This window comes from Halichoeres trimaculatus, unplaced genomic scaffold, assembly GCF_033239565.1.
Source record: "Halichoeres trimaculatus isolate MK-OKI-2021-1 unplaced genomic scaffold, fHalTri1.1 fHalTri1_scaffold_16, whole genome shotgun sequence".
Classification (NCBI taxonomy): Eukaryota; Metazoa; Chordata; class Actinopteri; order Labriformes; family Labridae; genus Halichoeres; species Halichoeres trimaculatus.
In genome coordinates this window covers 1,439,980-1,459,416 of record NW_027437194.1, presented here as the reverse complement: position 1 = coordinate 1,459,416, position 19,437 = coordinate 1,439,980, and the positions used below count along the sequence as shown (strand labels likewise).

The 19,437-nt window shown below is 39.3% G+C and overlaps 1 protein-coding gene across 3 annotated transcripts in view; it reads left to right on the top strand.

The window, feature by feature from the left end:
* The window catches only part of LOC141805680 (membrane-associated phosphatidylinositol transfer protein 2-like), a 60,673-nt gene that overhangs the window by 9,204 nt on the left and 32,032 nt on the right, over positions 1 to 19,437 (top strand). For 2 of the 3 annotated variants that reach the window (XM_074690847.1, XM_074690845.1), the window contains exon 2: positions 3,666 to 3,696. The gene's annotated coding sequence lies outside the window, so the exon portion shown is untranslated. Of the gene's footprint in view, positions 1 to 3,665; positions 3,697 to 9,416; positions 9,491 to 19,437 lie in introns of those variants that run through there. The other variant, XM_074690846.1, reaches the window with a different exon arrangement.

Genomic DNA, 19,437 nt, shown 5'->3' with positions numbered 1-19,437 from the left:
ATTATCATTTTTATTATTTCAAAATATTTTTCAAATCTATTTTTGTGATTATTTTTTAAATATTTTCTAAATGTATTATTGTTGTTATTTTTTTATTTATTAATATATATATATATATATATATATATATATATATATATATATATATATATATATATATATATATATATATATATATATATATATATATGTATATATTTATTTATTTATTTTTTTTAATTATCCTTTTTTTTTTTCTTTGTCCAGCACTTTGTGTTCCCACTCCTGTGTCTGAAAAGTGCTTTTTTAACAAAGCCTGATTGATTGATTTAATGTGAATACATTTTATTATACAGCTGCTGCCGTTGCTGGTGTTTCGGTGTTAAGTGTGACCCTGTTAACTGGTGACTCTCAGCCTTTAATCACTGACACGTTCGTCTGAGAGTCCCCAGTTAGCACTAGTATTGTTTCTGACAGCTGAACACAGAACAACCAGAAGTTTGATGCTGCTCACAGCTTTGATTTAGCGTTTTGAGAACAATAACTCGTCTGAATAAATGGAGCTAAACGCTGCGTCTGTTTCCAAAATGCATGCCCAAATTTTTAATGACGTAGACTGAGAATTGGTCTGTTGAGGTGTTTCTGGGCTGGTATAACGGCTCCCGGCGTCGCTAACACCTGTAGCCGTTTGCTCTCTGCGCAGCGATCTCTCTGTCAGGCGTTGTAAATGTGAGTAATCAGGAGATGGACCTGTAGGTTGAACAGATGCTTAATCTCCAGGACAAATCACAGCAGATGAAAGGTCTGAGTGTCAGCGCACTTTGACTCCTGGATGTAAATCCACCTTGCAGACTCTGGAGGCTCTGGAGTCCGGCCAGGAGGTGATAGTTTCAGCTGAGCGTGGATCTTCATCTCTTCATCTCAGCTTCATTAACCACAGTGATTCTTTCTGCTTCTTTCTTCTTCCAACACTTATCAACAAACTCAATGTTCAGGTGTGAAGTTTAGAAACACGATCAATCATTTAATCCAGCCGCGCTCACAGATCTCTGTCTGTGGTAGAGTCGAGTCTTTAGAGGAGGAGAAACTCTGATTTGATGAGGAGCTGTTGAAAGAAGCAGCTGTGTTTGTAGAGGATGAGGAGTCAGCAGGTGCTGAGGCTGCTTTCCTCTCTGAGACTTAAAAAAAGACTCTGTGGTTATTCAAACATTTGTTTTCCTCCCTGCTGGCTCAGAAACTCTCATTTACTGTAAACCTCTGAGAGAGAAAGCTTCTTAGAGGAAGTTATTTCATCTGTGAGGAAGAGTTTTTGATTTGTGCCGAGTCAGAGAAACTTCAGCTGTCAGACGGTTTGACCTCAGAGACCGACCGCGGGGAAAGTCCAAAAAGTGTCCCATGAAACTGAAGGAAGCTCCTATAAACTGTATAAAACATGGACGTAGTCTTACCGACGTCACCCATCTGTTTCTGAAATGGTTTTTTGAAGCAGATCGGCTATCCCAGCTATATTGGTAGTGGCAAGGGCTTCGCGTACCGCTATAGGGCACCTGTCGGTCACGTGACCCTGAGCTGTGCCTCTTATTGGGGGAGCTCGCGATCTTAATACCCTTTGAACGGCTGCATTAGAAAAAAATTCACCCAGTACAGTGGGAGCTGGTAGTAAAATTAGCGACTCAGACAGGAGATGTTTTTTGAACCAGGCTGTAAATAGGTTAATTTCTACTCTGAACACAGCTTTTTTTGGCTTGGTGTGTTTGTGACTTCCTGTACTTCAGGAGCCAGCCTCTAGTGGACACTGGAGAAACAGCAGAGTTTTAGATTTTAGGGATGTGGAAAGGCATTTTGCCTCAGCTAACCAGGATGAAAGTCATCCTGGAGCCAAAAAAACTACTTTTTTCACAATAAAGACAGTTAAGTGTATTAAATTTTAACATTGTAAAATTAAGTGAACGATTATCTAAAATAACAGCTATTTGAATTTAAGCAACTGAACATGTGATTTTTGATAAATTTGCGAACATTTAAAAAAAAAATGCTTAAGTTTGAAAAAAAATTGTGAAAATTCACTTTTTTTAAATGTCAAATTTTCAAAACATTTGAAATTAAAAAAACATATTTCAAAACATTTTTAAAAATTCCAAAAAAAAATTTTAAATTAAAAAAAACTTGAAAATTTTTTTGTTATCCTAAGAAATTGTAAAAAAAAATAATAATAATAATTGAAACTTTAAAAGTTTGCAAAAATTTGACAAAAAAAATGAAATTTTAAAAATTTTGCAAAGATGTAAAATTAGGCATGTATAACAAGCTTGGTCGTTTTAAATGAATCCAACCACACAGCATTCAAATCTGTATTTCCTTCCAGATTAGTCTTTTTGTAGATTTAGTTGTCTTCCCAGGGCTGTAAAACTTGAGATTTATTAGATATTTAATTTTAATTAAATAAATTTACATTTAAAAATTTTGCAGAATTAAAAAAAAATAATAATTTGCAAAAAAATCAGATTAAAAATTAAAATAAAAAACAAAATGGTTATTTGTTTAAGTTCAATATATTTGCAAAAATGGCAAAAATGGCAAAAAAAAAAAAAAAAAAGGTAGTTAAATAAATAGGCAAGATTTCAATCTTTTTTTTCTTTTTTTTCTTTTTTTAAGAATTTTCCAAAACTAAAAAAAAAATAAATTCAATTTTTTTTTTATATGCATTTTTAACTTAAAATTTGTTTTTCAAGAATTAGCAAAAACAGAGGCTGTAAAACGTAAAGGCTGTAAAGTTGGTGGGCTGTTGATGTTGTAGGAGGTGAAGTAGAGCGGTGGCAGGATTTATTGACAGATGTAAATAAAAATAAAAATCTGAATTTAGTCCAACTTCACGATAAAACTCATCGTGTTTGTTTATTAATCAACAGCAGACTTTAAATGAGCTAAATCAGAGTCTGTTTTCCTGCTTTCTCCACCTCTCCAGAGTTGGTGTTCAGCGCAGCGAGCTGTGTTATTCCTCTGTGAGGTAACGGCGTCCTGATGAATGAGGTGGCGTGTTGGTCCCCCTCCCCTCTCCAACAGAAAAGCATCATCGCCGCCATTTACCGGCTACAGCGGGAGAGCAGAGCAATTTGAGCATCATCACTGCTAACCCAGCACAGCCGTCACTCGGCTCGCTGCTGTCATTCCCCCCCCGTTCCCCCCTCACCCCCCCTCACCCCCTCCCCTCCACCGCCACCGCCACCCTGAGCTAAAAATAGCCGTCCTCTCTCATCAGCCAGGCGTCACGTCAGGGCTGCGTTCACTCTCATTTGCTGCTCACGCCTCTTTAATGTGGCCGTGTTGATGCTGCAACACATGAACACATGAGCACATGAACACATGAACACATGAACACATGAACACATGAACTCATGAACACATGAACACATGAACACATGAACACATGAGCGGAGCTGGAAGTCGTCTCAGAGACCTTTAACAGTTTGAGTTTCTCACCCTGGATTGAGGAAGGAAACGGTTTCGAAACGTGACTTCTGCTCCGCTTTGGGTTTCTCTGCAATCTGAGCGTGACAGCTTTGACGACACGCTGCTTCACAGGGCCGTGTGTGTCAGTCAGTCCAACTCTGAATCTGTGTGTGTGTGTGTGTGTGTGTGTGTGTGTGTGTGTGTGTGTGCTCATTCAGTCTCTGTTTCATTCACAGGAGGAGAAACGGCGCTGGAGATGGACTGCAGGTCAGAAACACCCCAAACACAAAGATGTGTCAGCTGAGAGGTTTGAGAAGAGATTCCTTCTTTCTCTCGGCTGTTTTCATGATTTATACTCGTCTGAAAAGATGCTCAGCTTCCTTTATATCATATAAAACATCCAGGGTTCATGTGGCTCAGATGGAGCAGTAGAAAAGTCTCAGGTCGTCTTTATCCTGGGCGTATTTCAGCACCATGGACAGAGAACGAAAACTCTGTTAACTTCAAATCAAGACACAAATCTGCAAAGGTTACAGGAAGAAGAGTGATGTGCTTCTTCTTCTTCTTCTTCTTTGGTGTTTTTAGTGCTTCCTTGTTCGATGCACACTCTGAAGTCAGAATGAGGAAAAGGGAAACTTGTGTCTCGATGAGTGACTGTAAAAAAGGACAGCACACTTCCAGTCCCGTCAGGATGTTACAGACTTTTTTAGGATTGTTGCTAAAACGGCTGATTTCAGCTTTTTGGAAAAAATTGCAATGCATGCTGGGATGTTTTTAGATGTTTTTAGGTAAAGAGCCAACCAGAGTCTGCATCCAGATCTCGTTCATGTTTTCTGACATGAAGAGCAGCAGCTTTGTTTCCAGACTTATTGGTATCAGTCGCCGTGAGAGACGTCGAACGGCTTTTTCCTCGGCATGCTGGGAGCCCAGCTTTAATGATCATAATATAGAAACAATAAGTCATGTTGCCGGTTGTGTCTTCTGCTTTGGTTGCTCATAAGAAGACTTCACATCAATTTGCAAACATTTAAAAAAATTAAAAAAGTTACAAAAATGATAGCAATATTCACAACAATTTAAAAAAGTTATGAAAAACTCTATGTATTTCAAAATATACAAAAAATAATTAAAAAATGTTTGAAATTAGAAAAATAATAAATACACTTATAACATTTAAAAAAAATTCAAAGAACATCAAGTCAAAAAAAATTCCAAATTAAATAAAAACTTGCAAAACATTTTTTTTTTTTTAAATGTAAAAAAAAAAAAAATTAAAACATGAAAAACTTTTTAAAAATATAGCAAAATTCACAAGATTTTAAAAAGTTATGAAGAACTTTAATTATTTCAAAAAATTCCAAAAATAATTAAAAAAACATTGAAAAAAAAAATCAGAACACTTAAAACATAAAAAAAAAAAATTCGGAGAACATCAAGTAAAAAAAATCCAAATAAAAAAAAAACTTGCAAAAAGTTTTGGTTAAAAAAAAAATTGTAAATAAATAAATAAAAAAACAAAGAAAATTGAAATTTCTAAATTATGTGAATCATGCATTTTTTAAAGCAATTTGAAAACATTTTTAAAAAAGTTTTAAAAAAAAGATATCGAAAATTCACAAAGATCTTAAAAAGTTATGAAAAACTTTAAGCATTTAAAAAAATTCCAAAAATAATTTAAAAAATTTTGAAATAAAAAAAAAATCAGTACACCTAAAACATTTTCAAAAAAAGAAAAATTTGAAGAACATCAAGTCATAAAAAAATCCAAATTAAAAAAAACTTGCAAAAACTTTTGTTTCAATTGTAAAAAAAAAAAATTAAAAATTGAAATTTCAAAAGGTTCTGAATCATTTTTTTAAGCAACTCAATAAACAATTTTCAAACAATTAATAAATTATTATTTTTAAATTAAACTGCAAAAATTCACAAAAAAAGTTTAGAAATTTCAAGTATTACAAAATATTAAAAGAATGAAATTCAAAAAATGTCCGTTCAACTTGGAAATATATTAAAAAAAGAACATTAAGCCTCCAAAACTTGCAAATTTAAAAAATATTGCAAATTTTTTTGTCATTTTATCAATTTTGTATCACTTGCTCGCAATAAGTCATGCATTTTCTAATTTCAGGGAAAAAAAAAGTTTAGTTTTTTTTATTTTCACTGTTTTTGGCAGGGGACATTTTTGTCCTCAGATTTCCTCAGTCTGTCTCAAATTTGCCCTCAGTGTATTGTTGACATAAGAAAAAAACTGAACAGTTGAAAAGTTCGAGAAGAGCCCAGTGATGACACATCTGAGGAGCTCTGAGGTTTAACAAGCTGAGCTGTTTTTGTGTCGTAGAGGAATCTGTGATCCGGGGTGGAAGTGAAACCCTCCAAAAACTCATTTTGTGACGTTAGAAACTGATTATTTCTGAACGCATGGAGCCGAACACGAGCGTGAATCACTTTAATCTCTGCTGCCAGCGTCGGATCACCTGCTCCGAGCGCCGTGTGTCTGTTTGCAGGAGTCGTGACCGTCCTGTGTGTGTGTGGACCGTCGCTGACTGTCAATGAGCCAGCTGAGCGCTCGGAGCTCTGAGAGCTCTGAGCTCTGCGTTGAGCTCACAGAGAAACAGAAGAGCGAACACGCTGCTCTGCAAAGAGGAGCTGATGACTAAAACCTGTTTTTACACAAAGACCGCCGCGGTGGGTCACAGGAAGCTCAGGATGATGGATCCTGTTCCTGTCAGAGTCCTGCTCACCCTGTCAGGATTCTGAGACGCATAAAACCATAAAGACTTCACTTCCTGTAGACCTCAGAGGAGACTGTTGGCCTGTGATGGATGCTACCTGCTCTGAACGAGGCCTGAGGTGCACCATGTGAGCGCCGCCAGCAGAGCGGGGGATGAACTCTGTGACTCACGTCGGCGCTTTATAAACGCCGCTTTAATTACATCCAGCCGACGCGTCTCTGTGGGCTCCAGGTTAAAAATATCACCTGCATCCCACGCTGCTGGAGGCGATCACATGACGGCTGGTTTCAAACATCCAGCGCCAGAAAAGAGAGGCTGAGGACTTTTCATCACAGCAGGAAACGGAGCTCTGTGATTGGTCACAGCGCTCTGCGTTTTATCTGCGAGCTGCAGAGATCCTCAGAATGAAATGACCTGTTGATGGCTTCCCTCCCATCACACACACACACACACACACACACTTTATCTGAGCATCAGCAGAGCACACTAACACAATCAGCCCACACACACACACACACACACACTCTGCAGCATGAACATCTGGCACAATCACTGCTGTTAATTTGTGATGTTGTCAGACGGCGCTCCTCACACACGCTCCTGTTACTCATCCTTCAAACGCTGAGCAGGAGCGGCGCGTGGCTGCAGGTTCCTGCACGCCGCCTGCTCTGATCTCAGTGGCGGTATTTGTGGGGACGTCGCGCTGGCTGCTGCAGCACGCGCCGCTTCAGATCCTTCACTGCAGCTCAGCCTCATTTCCAGGATTACATCACAGGAAGTTCAGGGAAGTGGTCACATGCTGGACAAAGATGGAGGTGGTTCAGTGAGGTCAGAGTCCTACAGTCCGGTTTTTATCAGCAGGGTTCAGATTAATCCGTCCTTCAGAGGAGTCTTTAAAGAGGAGACATTAAACTTTTTAAAGTCTTTATCCTTCGATAGTAGCTTCACATGATTTGCAGCTTAATAAAATTCTTATTTTCCTCCCATCAATGTTATTTTGACCTTTAAAGAGTCAGACATCATGCCCAGAAACCTCATCGTCTCTTCAATCAGGAACCGCTCAATTTTTTTTCTCTTGCCCAAATAGTTGAAGAGTTACGGTAATGAGAGGACGGGTACCTTTCACACTTGAAACGATGCGTGACGCCAGCGTCAATGATTATAATATAGAAACAATAAGTCATGTTGCTGGTTGTGTTTTCTGCTTTGGTCGCTCACAAAGAGACTTCACAATCAATTTGCAAACATAAAAAAGTTTTTAAAAAAACAAAAATTCACAAAGATTTTAAAAAGATATGAAAAACTTCAAGTATTTAAAAAATGTCAATATTATTTCAAAAAATGTTTTAAATAAAAAAAAATCAATACACTTAAAAAATATATATATATTTTTTAATATCATTTTTGATATTTAAGAAATTTGTGAAATAAATAAATAAATAAATAAATAAATAAATAAATAAATGATTAAATAGATAAATAAATTAAAAAAAATTGAAATTGAAATATTTTGTGAACTGTTCCTTTTTAAAGCTACTTTACAATCAATTTGCAAACATTTCTGAATATTACTAGAGTTTTTTTTTTTTTTTAAGAAAACAAAAGATTTTAAAAAGTTTTGAAAAACTTCATTTCAAAAATTGTCAAAAATATTTCAAAACATTTTTGGAAAAAAAAAAATAAACCAATACACTTAAAAAAATTTAAATTAAAAAATCAAAAACTTTCAAAGAATATCAAGTTTAAAAAAAATGAAAAAACTTGCAAACATTTTTGATATTTAATAAATTTGCAAAAAAAAAAAATTAAAATTAAAATTTAATTTTAATTAAAATTTAATTTAATATCATTTTTTTGTGAATCATGCAATTTTAGAGCTACTTTACAATCAATTTGCAACATTTTTTAAAAATGCGCAAGTCTTATAAAATTGATGCTCATTCAGGTCCCGAAACATGGTACCTTTTGATTTTACATGAATTGGTACTGGGTACTACAGACAGTATTCAGTCAGTACCTATAAAAGAACCAAATTCGGTTGCCATCCCTTCTCCTACGGTGGCTGGTAGGTGTCAGCTGATTTGCAACAACAAAGCAACAACACAACAGAGCTTAAGAGAACAGTTTTCCTAACGGACACAGAAAAGTTGTGAGTTTAAGTAAATGATTTTGTTTTTTATTTACCTTCAGCTATGATATAAATATAGCTTTTTATGCTAACATTATTGATTCATTTATTTATCATAGCTGAAGTTTGAAAAAAATAAAATCATTTACTTACCTTAACATCTTTTCTGTGTCTGTTGGGATGAATAACTTCATTAACTTTGTTGTGATGTTGCTTTTGCAAATTGTCTGACCCCTTCCAGCCACCGTAGACTCCCATGCAGAGATATAATACATCAGATGTGAGTCAGTTTTTAGGATTTATTCAGGGAATCTCACACCTCAACCTGTTCCAGCCCAGCTAAAGAATAAAGAATTAAATGAAGGATTTAAATTTGAAGAAAAAAATGATTTATCAAAAGTGAAAAAAAAAAAATGATTAAAAATTGTTTAAAAAGTATCCTGATACTTCAATACATTGATTTTTTTCTTCCACTATAGTGTTGTCATATATATCCATTTTAAAAAACAGGAAAGCTAAATACCCCCTCTTTAAAAAGACCTGTAAAGGGCTGAAGAATCTCTTAATAAGCTGTTAATTGTGGAAACCCTTTTTTTCAATTGACGACATTTCAAAACAAAATTTAGATCCAGTTTTCTCCCATAACTTTTCAGGGTTTTAGTTTTCCTGGAACTCACTGTTTCTAAATCCTGAGACCTTTTTAAAAATCTGCCTCTTTCAGTCTTTAAACTGTGTGAAAGTGAGGATGAATTTTATTTTTCCCTGTGACTTGACGTCCTGCGCGTCTGTGACTGAGCCCCTCGCCGCGCGTCGATCTGAAACCAGCAGAGCTGATTCTGGCTCGGAGCTGAAAAAAGGCCATCAATCTGTTGGGCTGCACCAGCAGCTTCCTGCATCACAACAAACCCCACCAATCAGAGCGCAGCCTCATGCCTCTCCATGGTAACAGAGCGGCCACAGTCTGGAGGAGGTGGAGACAGAGCAGGGGGAGTAAAAGCAGGAGAGGAGGAGGGGGCCGGGGCAGAAGAGAGGTGGAGAGAAGCGGGATCGTCAGCCTCTGGTCGCTCAGCCAGGATTAACAGGAGCTCCTTCCCCCGATGACGGGGGGGGGGCAGGGCAGGCCAGGCGGGTGCAGGGATGGGGAGGAGGAGCCGCTGGTCTCCGTGGGGCTCCGTGGATCTGCGACAGCTCTTCAGCAGAGGTGAGGCGTGTTTCCTCCACTTTCAAACGCTGAAAACATGGAGGCTGCGTGTTTGACGCGTCAGGTCTGAGGAGCTGCAGGTTTCCTCTGTGAGGGGAGCACACCGGCAGCAGGAGATCAGGCTGGGATCATCTGTGACGTCTCCTGATCAGGTTGGTTGGTTTGGGAGCAGATGAATCAGAGGAGGATGAGTTAGGCTGGAGCTCTGATGGTTTTTCCTGCTGATGGTTGAAGATGTTAAAGCCTCTCAGAGCAGAAACCCAAAACAGACTCTGGAGACGTTGTTCTACCTCTCAGAGTCGATTGTGATTTCCAGGATTGAGCGTTAGCCTCTGACAGAAACCTGCCTTTACGAGCTTGATATGAAGTGGACATAATGTTGGACACAGAGCTTTGTTAAACTCCCACAGCGTTGGTTTTAAATATGACAAAATAATTCACCAAAAGCCTGATGAGATATTGTGGCTGATGTGATCTCTGAATCTGAAAAACTCCACATATCTTTGTTTTTCGGTTAAAGAGGAGTTTCTCTTTGCTTTTCATCTCTCAAAACATTTATTTCAGGATGTTTTTTGACTTTATTGGACAGGAAAGCTGAGTCGAAACCAGGAGTTTAATCTGCGGCCACCTACTGGTTTTATTCAGTACTACACTTTCAGCAACGTGTCTTTCAAATCTCATACCACATGAAGTTTGTTGGCGCTCATAAACGTGCCTAAAAACGGAAACATGAATGTGTCGCAAGCTCATGTTTCTCTCAGATTCTTCTTGTTTTCTTGTTTCTTGCGAAAGATGACATGCACTAGCCGACAGCGCCCTCTATGTTTGATTTTTCTCACAAGTCAAGTTGTGATCGCAAAGTTTGACGTCCAACGCAACAGCATCTAAACTTCCACAGCAAGGTTTACCAAAAACGCTGTGTAAAAAATTAGCGTCTATCTAGAAACGCTGTAGTGAGCATGCCAGGCCTGTAGGTGGTGCTGTAACTGTCTCGTCCAGAAGCAGTTTTTGGTTGATCTCCTCTGAAGTAGAGTTGGGCCGATCATCTGGTGTGTTGGTGAATGCTAAGAGCAGAAGTGGAGCAACAGATGCTCATTTTGTTAAAGACAAAAAAACGTAACACGGTAGACCAGGAAGTGGAGCGTGATGTCAGCGTTTACACACCAATGGCGGCTGCAGAGTTTTTAGAAAAAATCCACTGGAGGCCATTCTCAAAAAAATGGCGTTTTGGGTCGGCTGAAACGCCGTTTCTGTTTAAACAAGAGGAAGAAACGCAGCAATACTTGAAGAAGAAACGCCAAAGTTTTGTTGCATCACAGCCTCATGTTTATGCAGAAAACAGTGTTTCAGCCGACCTGAAACACAAACTTTTGAAAACATTTTCCAGAGTGGGATTTTTCTGAAACTCTGCAGCCATTGTTGCCGAGTAAACAGTAAGCCGGCGTTTTCAGTCCCGTTGTTAGGATGGTGGTGATCTACCGTGTTGAGCTTGTGCTGCTCAATCTGCTGAATCTGTGACTGTCTTTAACTAAATGAGCATCTGTTGCTCCACTTTTTAGCTTAGCATTCACCAACACACCAGATGATCGGCCCAACTCCAACTTTCTACAGTTTATGGTCTCTAGGAGGCCATAGATTGTATAAAACATGGATGCAGTCTCCCTGACGTCACCTTCTGTTTCTGAAATGGATTTTTGAAGCAGATCGGCTATCGCTGCCATATTGGTACTGTGCCTCTGATTGGGCGATCTTAATATCATCTGAACGGCCGAGTTAGAAAAAAATTCACCCCCGTACTGTGGGAGCTGGTAGTAAAATTATCGACTCAGACAGGAGACGTTTTTTGAAACAGGCTGTAAAAAGGTTAATTTCTGCTTTGAAAACAGCTTTTTTTGGCTTAGTGTGTTTGTGACTTCCTGTACTTCCAGAGCCAGCCTCAAGCGAACACTGGAGAAACAGCAGATTTTAGCACTTCAGCATTGTCTCATACCCTAAGATCGGAGGTTGTCGCTTGGTGGAGATCTCCCAAAAGCTGCTTCTAGACAAGACAGTTATAGCACCACCTACAGGCCTGGCATGCTCACTACAGTGTTTGCAGTTCCTCAGAAGTTCACGTTTTAGCGTTTTCAGAGGAAACGTTTTCATGTCTGACCCGGAGGTCTTCAACAAAGAAATGTGGAAAACAGATCAAACATTTCCTGAAATATGCAGCTGTAGTTTCTTTTTTTTGGTGTCAGACTCTGCTGAATGTGGTCGTTTGTCTTCCCTTCTCCCGTTGTCGTCTTTTCTCGCCGTGTTCCTCCAGATGTTTTAATCCCCGTGTTTCTATCACTGTTATTAAAACCAGACTCTAATCCTGTCGGGGGATCTGGTCTCTGCAGCTCCTCCAGCCGCTGAATCGAATGCATCCCGCTGCCGCTGCAGCCGACTGAGACGTGAAACAGACACGCTGCGTCGGCTCCTGGCTCGCCAATTTGCTTCTTCTCGCTAGAGTAGGTTCAGAGGATATTTATATATTTATATATTTATATATTTATATATCCAGAGGGAGACAGAGCTTTCCTGGTATATGTTGTTTATACATTCAGGAAAATGTTCAGGAGAATTCCAAGAAGCTTCAGTCTGAATGAATAAAACATGACGAGCACACGTTAAACACGCGTAAAGCCTCGCTGTGGCGTTTTTATGAGGAGCTCCTGGACGAACAAAGAAGAAAGAAAAGAGACACGTCTTTTTTGTGAATTAAACTGCAAAAGTTAGAGAAATTAAAGAGTTAGAGCCACTTAGGCTTTGATTTTTAAATTCACATGAATGTCCCATCTACATCTTCTATGTCTATTTTGATAAATCTGCTCCTGTTTCTCTATATTTTAATTTTCTTTGTGAGGCAACATTATTTGATGTCATTATAATCCTACTTTAATGTGTGTTAACTTACCCTTTAAAATCTTTAGAAGAAAAGCATTAAATGTCATTTTTAAAGAGGGGTATTGTGCTTTTTTTTCAGTCATTATTTTGACCCTCTGGTCTTTCCGTAGTATCCGTGCATGATTTGAATTCATATTTTTCTCATATTCTGATGTTTTAGCTCCTGTCTCTTTAAGGCGCCCTGCTCCACAAACCCCCTTTTCTCTGATTGGCCAGCCCTCTGAAAGCCTGCTGGGGGCGGAGCTATGGTTAGACCTTAGTGTTTGAGGCCCCACTCCTCGTACATGTCATTAGCCAATCAGGACATTTTATGGAGCCCCAAAATATTTATAATTAGATTAATAAAAACAGCATTTTTTAATAAATAACATTTTGATAAATAAAAGATAAATATATAATAATGGCCATTAAATTGTAAAATATGGCAATATTATTATGAAATATGTTTTCTTTAATATTTATTATTTTAAAAAAATAAAATTTATTTTAAACTTTTTATTATTTTTAAAATAATAACTTTTTATTTATTTTCCAAATTTTTATTTAAAGAAATATATATATATATATATATATATATATATATATATATATATATATATATATATATATATATATATATATATATATATATATAAACGTTTTTTTAAAAGTCAATTTTTATTTCATAATGTTGCTTTTTAGCACAATGTCTTGGTCTGTCATTAGAATAAAAAAGGTGTAAGTTCCGTTCTAGATAATATTAAATCTACAAAACAATGAAAATGTCAGTTTCTTATGGAGACCCAAAATATTCATGATTAAATTAATATAAACAACATTTTGACCCTCTGGTGTCTCCATAGTAGCTGTGCATGACCTAAAAAAAAACTAAATTCATATTTTTCTCACATTCTTTGTTTTAGCTTCTGTCTCTTTAAGACACCCTGCTTCACAAATCCCCCTTTTCTCTGATTGGCCAGCCCTCTGGAGGCCTGCTGGGGGCGGAGCTATGGGTAGACCTTGGTGTTTGAGGCACTACTCCTCTTACGTGTCATTAGCCAATCAGGAGATCCTTATGTGATGACATCATCGAATTTCTACAACAAAGAAGTTTGACAATTCGCACACGCCTAACAATTTAGAGCCTGTTGAAAAATCACGATACCCCTCTTTAATGTAAAATAGAAGTCTAGATAAGGCAATGCTTTAAGGTAGAACAAACAACTGGATGCTGAAACTTCTTTTCTCCTCATTTTAAAGCTAAAATGACGGAGGATTTGCACACTTCCTGTTTGACCACGTCACCCTGCCGCACAGTAACGCTGTAATAATCTGCATACGTTGTAAAACCAACCACCTCGAGCTGAACAATAAGACATCAGGACGGGCTTAACAGCCTCCATGTGGAGATGAAAAAACAAGCTCTGCAGAGAAAGTTAACGTCTCATTGTCTCCTCTCTGAGTCCGAGCGGCTGCCAGCTGCCCTCCATCACGCTCCTCCACGACGCAGACAAGAGGAGAGGCCTCTGGGTTTAATCGCACCAAATTCACCAGCGGAGCAACCGACTCAGAGAAAACAGCTCCGCTCCATTTAGCACGGCGCCGCCTGCCAGCAGCTCGCTCCCACAGGCCGGCGTTCTGCTCAGCTGACCTCCTGAAAAACGAACCCCGGCCTACGACCCGGGCGCTCACATTAAGCTCGGAGGCTGCGAGCGGCGAAGAGACAGACGGAGAGTGTTTCAGACTGAATGTCAAGAGTGGAGAGCACTTATCTCCACAGCTGGCTGTTCACACTCCGCTCTGCCCTTTAAGCTTCTTTCTTCAGCGACCACTGCTTTACATTCAGCTGCTGCTGCAGACGCAGACGTTTCTACTCCTTCAGTCAAAACCAGGCTGATCAACAATCTTCTTCTTCCTTCTTAAAGTGGTTCAGGAGGAGCTTGGACTCTTTGTTTACTGTGTCACGCTTTTCTTCTTCGTTAGATTTATTTGCAGGATTCACTGTGTTGCGTTGCGATGGTGTCTCCTCAGATGTCTGTCTAACATGAGTCTGGTTCTGTCCGAGGTTTCTGCCTGTTAAAGGGAAGTTGTTCCTCTCCATTGTAACTTGCTAAATGCTGCAGAGCTCTGTACTCATGGTGGATTAAGATGAGATCAGACTCTTATCTTGTCTCGATGTTGGGTTTCTGGTTGGAAAATGTCTTGAGATAACGTTCGTTATGATTTGGCGCTATACAAATTAAGATTGATTGATTGATTGGTGTCACGCTATTGTGTAACTGATGCGGCTATCAGCGTCTGGTTTACACACCACCTTCCACAAGGGGGCACAGTTGGCTGTGGAAACACAAAAAGGATCAGACGTACCAAACCATACTGATCCAAACCGGACCACTTGGTGGAAACAGGTTTTTAGTGATGGAGGTTTTTCTTTCTGCACTCTGACCTGTCAAAGCTGCAGCTCTGAGGCTGTTTTTGAAACCGCCGACTACACCAGCAGTCTGACTATTTTGACTAAAAACCAGCGTGTAGTAGTCAGTATGTGAAAAATTGCAAAATCTGCAGTATACTAAAAATCTCCGGATGTGCGACTGTCCATTACCGCCATCTACTGGAATGAGTCAGCATTACAACTACAATACAACAACACTAACGTGAGAAGTGAAGTGATAAGGAAGAAACACCACTCAATCTTGTCCCTTCTTGTTGTAAAGACGCGTTTACTTCTACAAGTTCATCAAAGCCCATATAAAAGACTAATTACCTTATTTTAACCATTCGTGGATTATATGGAAGTGTTTTTTCCATCAGCTGGAAAAATAAAAAGTCAGTCCCTTTCAGAATTTTTGAAACAAACCATATAACTTTAGGTGTAAGATTAAAAATCACATCTGATGTTTCTGCTGTGATATGATTAATGAAATCACTAAAATGTCACGATCTACCCAAAGTTTGTTTTATACATTTTTAATAAAGGTTAAACATGGAAAAAAAGTTATCATCTGTAGCTCCACCTTTCAAAACTTAAGTAGTAGTATACTACAAAACAGACCCAACAGAAAAGTCATACTACATTCACTTGAAGTCTGTTGTAGGCGGTTTTGAAAACAGTCCAAGTCTCCTCTTCACAGTAACTGAAACTGAGACTGGACTCTACCACCTCTGTGAAGCTTGAGGCTGTCGACTCTCAGAAACTGGTCTCCTGGTTCTGTTTTGGCTCTACCAGACCTCTTCCTGTCAGAGTCTCCAGTCCCAGTTCCTGAGTGTCTTTGGATGCTGAAGGAACCTGGACTCCCTGAACTCACCTTGACTTTGTAGCATATTCAGCTTTAGAACAGAATAGAAGAAGAATAGAAATTTATTGTCATTGTAACAAGTACAACGAAATTGAAGTCACAGCAGCAATCAAGAAATCCAAAGTAAGAAGTGTATAGAAAGTGCAAAAAGCTCCATAAGAAAATAGATGCTGACAGCTTGTCCATCATTGTCCAGTCAGCCAGCCTCCACCTCCACAGGGTCCAGGACTGAGCTTCTTCAGCAGTCTGTTCAGTCTCTGTCTCCTGGATCCTGTCTGCTGTTAGCTCTGTTAGCCATGTCTGTGAATAGCATGATGCTACTCTGCCCTCTGGTATTCCCTCTGTTGCTGGGTTAGCACAGCTAGCTCGTCCATCTTATTGGAGATAGATCTTACGTTCCCAATAACGATGGATGGAAGGACAGGTCGAACCAGCACGTCATCCTCACCTCCTTCTCCTCACCTTGTGGGAAACATCCGGCCTAGCACCAGTTAGCATTGACATGCTACGGGCTGCTAACAGCTGAGTTCACATGTAAACAATGCAGCCATGGTTACATGTAGGATCTCCAGACAAACACAAGAGAAAAAATAGTCAAAATATTGCTGAAGACACAAAAAGTTTGGTGTCCATGACCAACATATTACAAGAAACGGACAAAGAAGAGGCATAGCCAACAGGGTGGTGCCTAGCATAAATTAACACTTAGCATAAATATAAGGATTGCATCAGAAACTTAAATACTCATCAGCAAAATAAATTAACAAGTTAATGAATAATCAAAGTAAGCAACAGTTAAATTAAATAAAACTTCAATAACATTTACTCATTGTCAGAAAACGAGCACGTTCTGTCTTTTTTAATAAGAGGGTTATTGGTGTTGACATTATTATTGCTAAGACTCAGAATCAGAAAGGGTTACTGACTGATTTCCTCTCCTTTGATGGTTGTCTCTGTGTTTTATCTCATACTTTGACACAGTGCGCAGATTTTCTCATTTCATGGATTACTCTGAATGCAAATGAATCGGAGCGATCAGTTAGAGCAAACTTCCTCTGCTTTTCTCTGTGGCTCTGTGTGAAGCTGGCCGTCGGCCCAGGACGACTTTATTTAGGACTGAAGCAACGAGAGGAGGCGGACTGGGAGAGAGGAAGTGAAGGATGCTGGGAGGAAACGTCACGTGGTGATAAAGTACTCCGTGTTACTCTGGAAAGTCTAATTGAAGATTGCTCCGAGTGCAGAATTTTAACGTCTCTCTGGGGATGAGAGCTCGGCTGATTAGAGAGGACTGAAGTGAACCCGGATTATGACACTGAGTCCTCATTCATCAGCTAAAGCTCGTCAGAGTCTCCGTGATTCTTATTTTGTGAATTAATTGGACGTAAACTCAACGATGTTGCTTTAAAATCTCAGATTTGTTGCAGTTTTCTAGTGATGAGCTCGAGGAAAGTCCTCTCTGAGCGAGAGTCCTCCTCTCTGGTTGATTCAGCGTGTGTTTGATATTCCTCACTGCAGGCTGCGTCTGAATGTGCTGACTCACTCAGCTGACACACACACACACACACACACACACACACACACACACACACACACACACACACACACACACAGGGCTGGTTGCTCATGCATCTGTCTGTTTGTGTCTCATCGAGCCGTGATGTTGGAGAGTTTCTGTTTTTAGCTCCAGGATTTCTTCATCAGCAGAGACTCCGTCTTTCTTCAGGGACTGTGTCAGACCTCAGACCGCCTCAGATCTGTGATCCAGGTCCAACAGCAGAGCCTGGACTGGACTCTTCAGTGGGTTTTCTTACCTGTGGCTGTTTATTAGGAGCATCATGGGAATGAAACAGAGGATCTCACACAGGAAGCCTCTAAAATCACAACTGATGCACAAAAACAAATATTTCCTTTATTTTTAACCCACGTAAAGACATTTCAGCTCTCCTCCAGCTCAGAGCTGTGTTTGTATCAGAAAGAGAGTCTGTAATCATGAATTTGGCAAAAAAAAGACAAAAGAGTGCAAAAGGCAACCAGACAAACTGCTGATAACACGTCAACAAGGCCTTAAAGCTGGCAACAACATGCCGACTGAAACAAAATCACACAGAGCTGTGGAGACGTCAGTTTTTCTTTTTTATGAAATACAAAAATCTTCAGAAAGTTTAAAGAAACTTTTCAGGCTTTCTCACCTTCATCTGTCGTCTCCCCCAGTATGATTCATGCTGCAGTCGGAGCCTGTCGCTGTCTCTGAGTTTAGCTTCCTCAGAAATGAGTCTTTATCTTTCGTCTCTGCTGCGTCTTCGTCTCTCTTTAGTTTCTGAGCCACAAATGAAAAAGAAACCACCATCGCCCTCTGCTTTCAACTTATTAGTTGCATGTTTGTATTTTAGCACGATATAAAGATTTAATTTCCACAAGAAAAAGACAGATCTCAACTTTATTCTCACTTCTAGTTGGATGCTAGGCGCCATCTTTGTATTTGGAGTGGATCATTACTTTGTACGGTACATTTGTTGGTCGTGGACACCAAACTTTTTGTGTCCTCAGTGATATTTTTACTACTTTTCTCCTGTGTTTATCTGGAAATCCTACATGTAACCATGGCTGCATTGTTTACATGTGAACTCAGCTGGAAGCAGCCTGTAGCATGTCAATGCTAACTGGTGCTAGGCCAGATGTCTTCCCACAAGGTGAGGAGAAGGAGGTGAGGATGATGTGCTGGTTCTCAGGTGTGAGCTATTCTATTCCTCTTGGTTAAGCTTTGTGAAACCCATCACAGGGCTGGAGCTCTTAAAATCACCTTAAGTCTTCAACCAGTTGGGATAAACAGAAAATTCAAAGAGCTCCTTGAAGACAAAAAGAGGAAACTTTCTGGCGATATCGGTTGTATTATCACACTGCATAGGAATCCACATGTATGTACCGTAACTCTTCAACTATTTGGGCAAGAGGGAAAAAAAAGTAGCGGCTCCTGAAAGATGAGAAGCTGAACTTTCTGGTGATATAACAGAAAAACTCCAGGTGCTCTGAATGATTCAGTGGGTGATAATAGACTAGAATAGAATTTACTTTATTTATCCTGGAGGGAAAATCAGAGTTGCGGCAGCAAAACAAGTATATGGCCCCAAAAATTTAAGAATAAATAAATAGAATGAAATAAAAAGTTAACTTGAAGAAAAATGTCCATCAGAGACGACAGGTCCTGTCCGCTCTAAACACTAGGAATGTGGCGTTCATATCAGGTGTTAGCGCTCAAATCTCTGCAAATAGCATGATGCTACTCTGCCCTCTAGTATTCCCTCTGGTGCTGGGTTAGCATGGCTAGCTTGTCCATCTTATTGGACATAGATCTGACATTCCCTGCAGCGAAGGATGAAAGGACAGGTCCATGTCGTCACTTCATTCTCACCTCTTTCTCCTCGGCTTCCGGGGAAACATCAGGCATAGCACCTGTTAGCATCGACATGCTGCAAGCTGCTAACAGCTGATCTCATATGTAAACAATGCGACCATGGTTCCATGATTTCTGGACAAACTGGAGTGCAGGACAGGATGTTGCTCTACTTTTCTCTGTCAGAGGTGGTTGGGGTCCGTTAGCTCCTCAAGCTAACCGTCGTTATTTCCCCACTCAGAGATGAGCCTGAGATGGACTCTAACCCTTTTACCACAGTGTCTGCTTTTCAAAATCTGGTACGAAGCTGTTTTTCTGATCAAAACCAAATTCTAGTTTCAGTAATCAAAGAT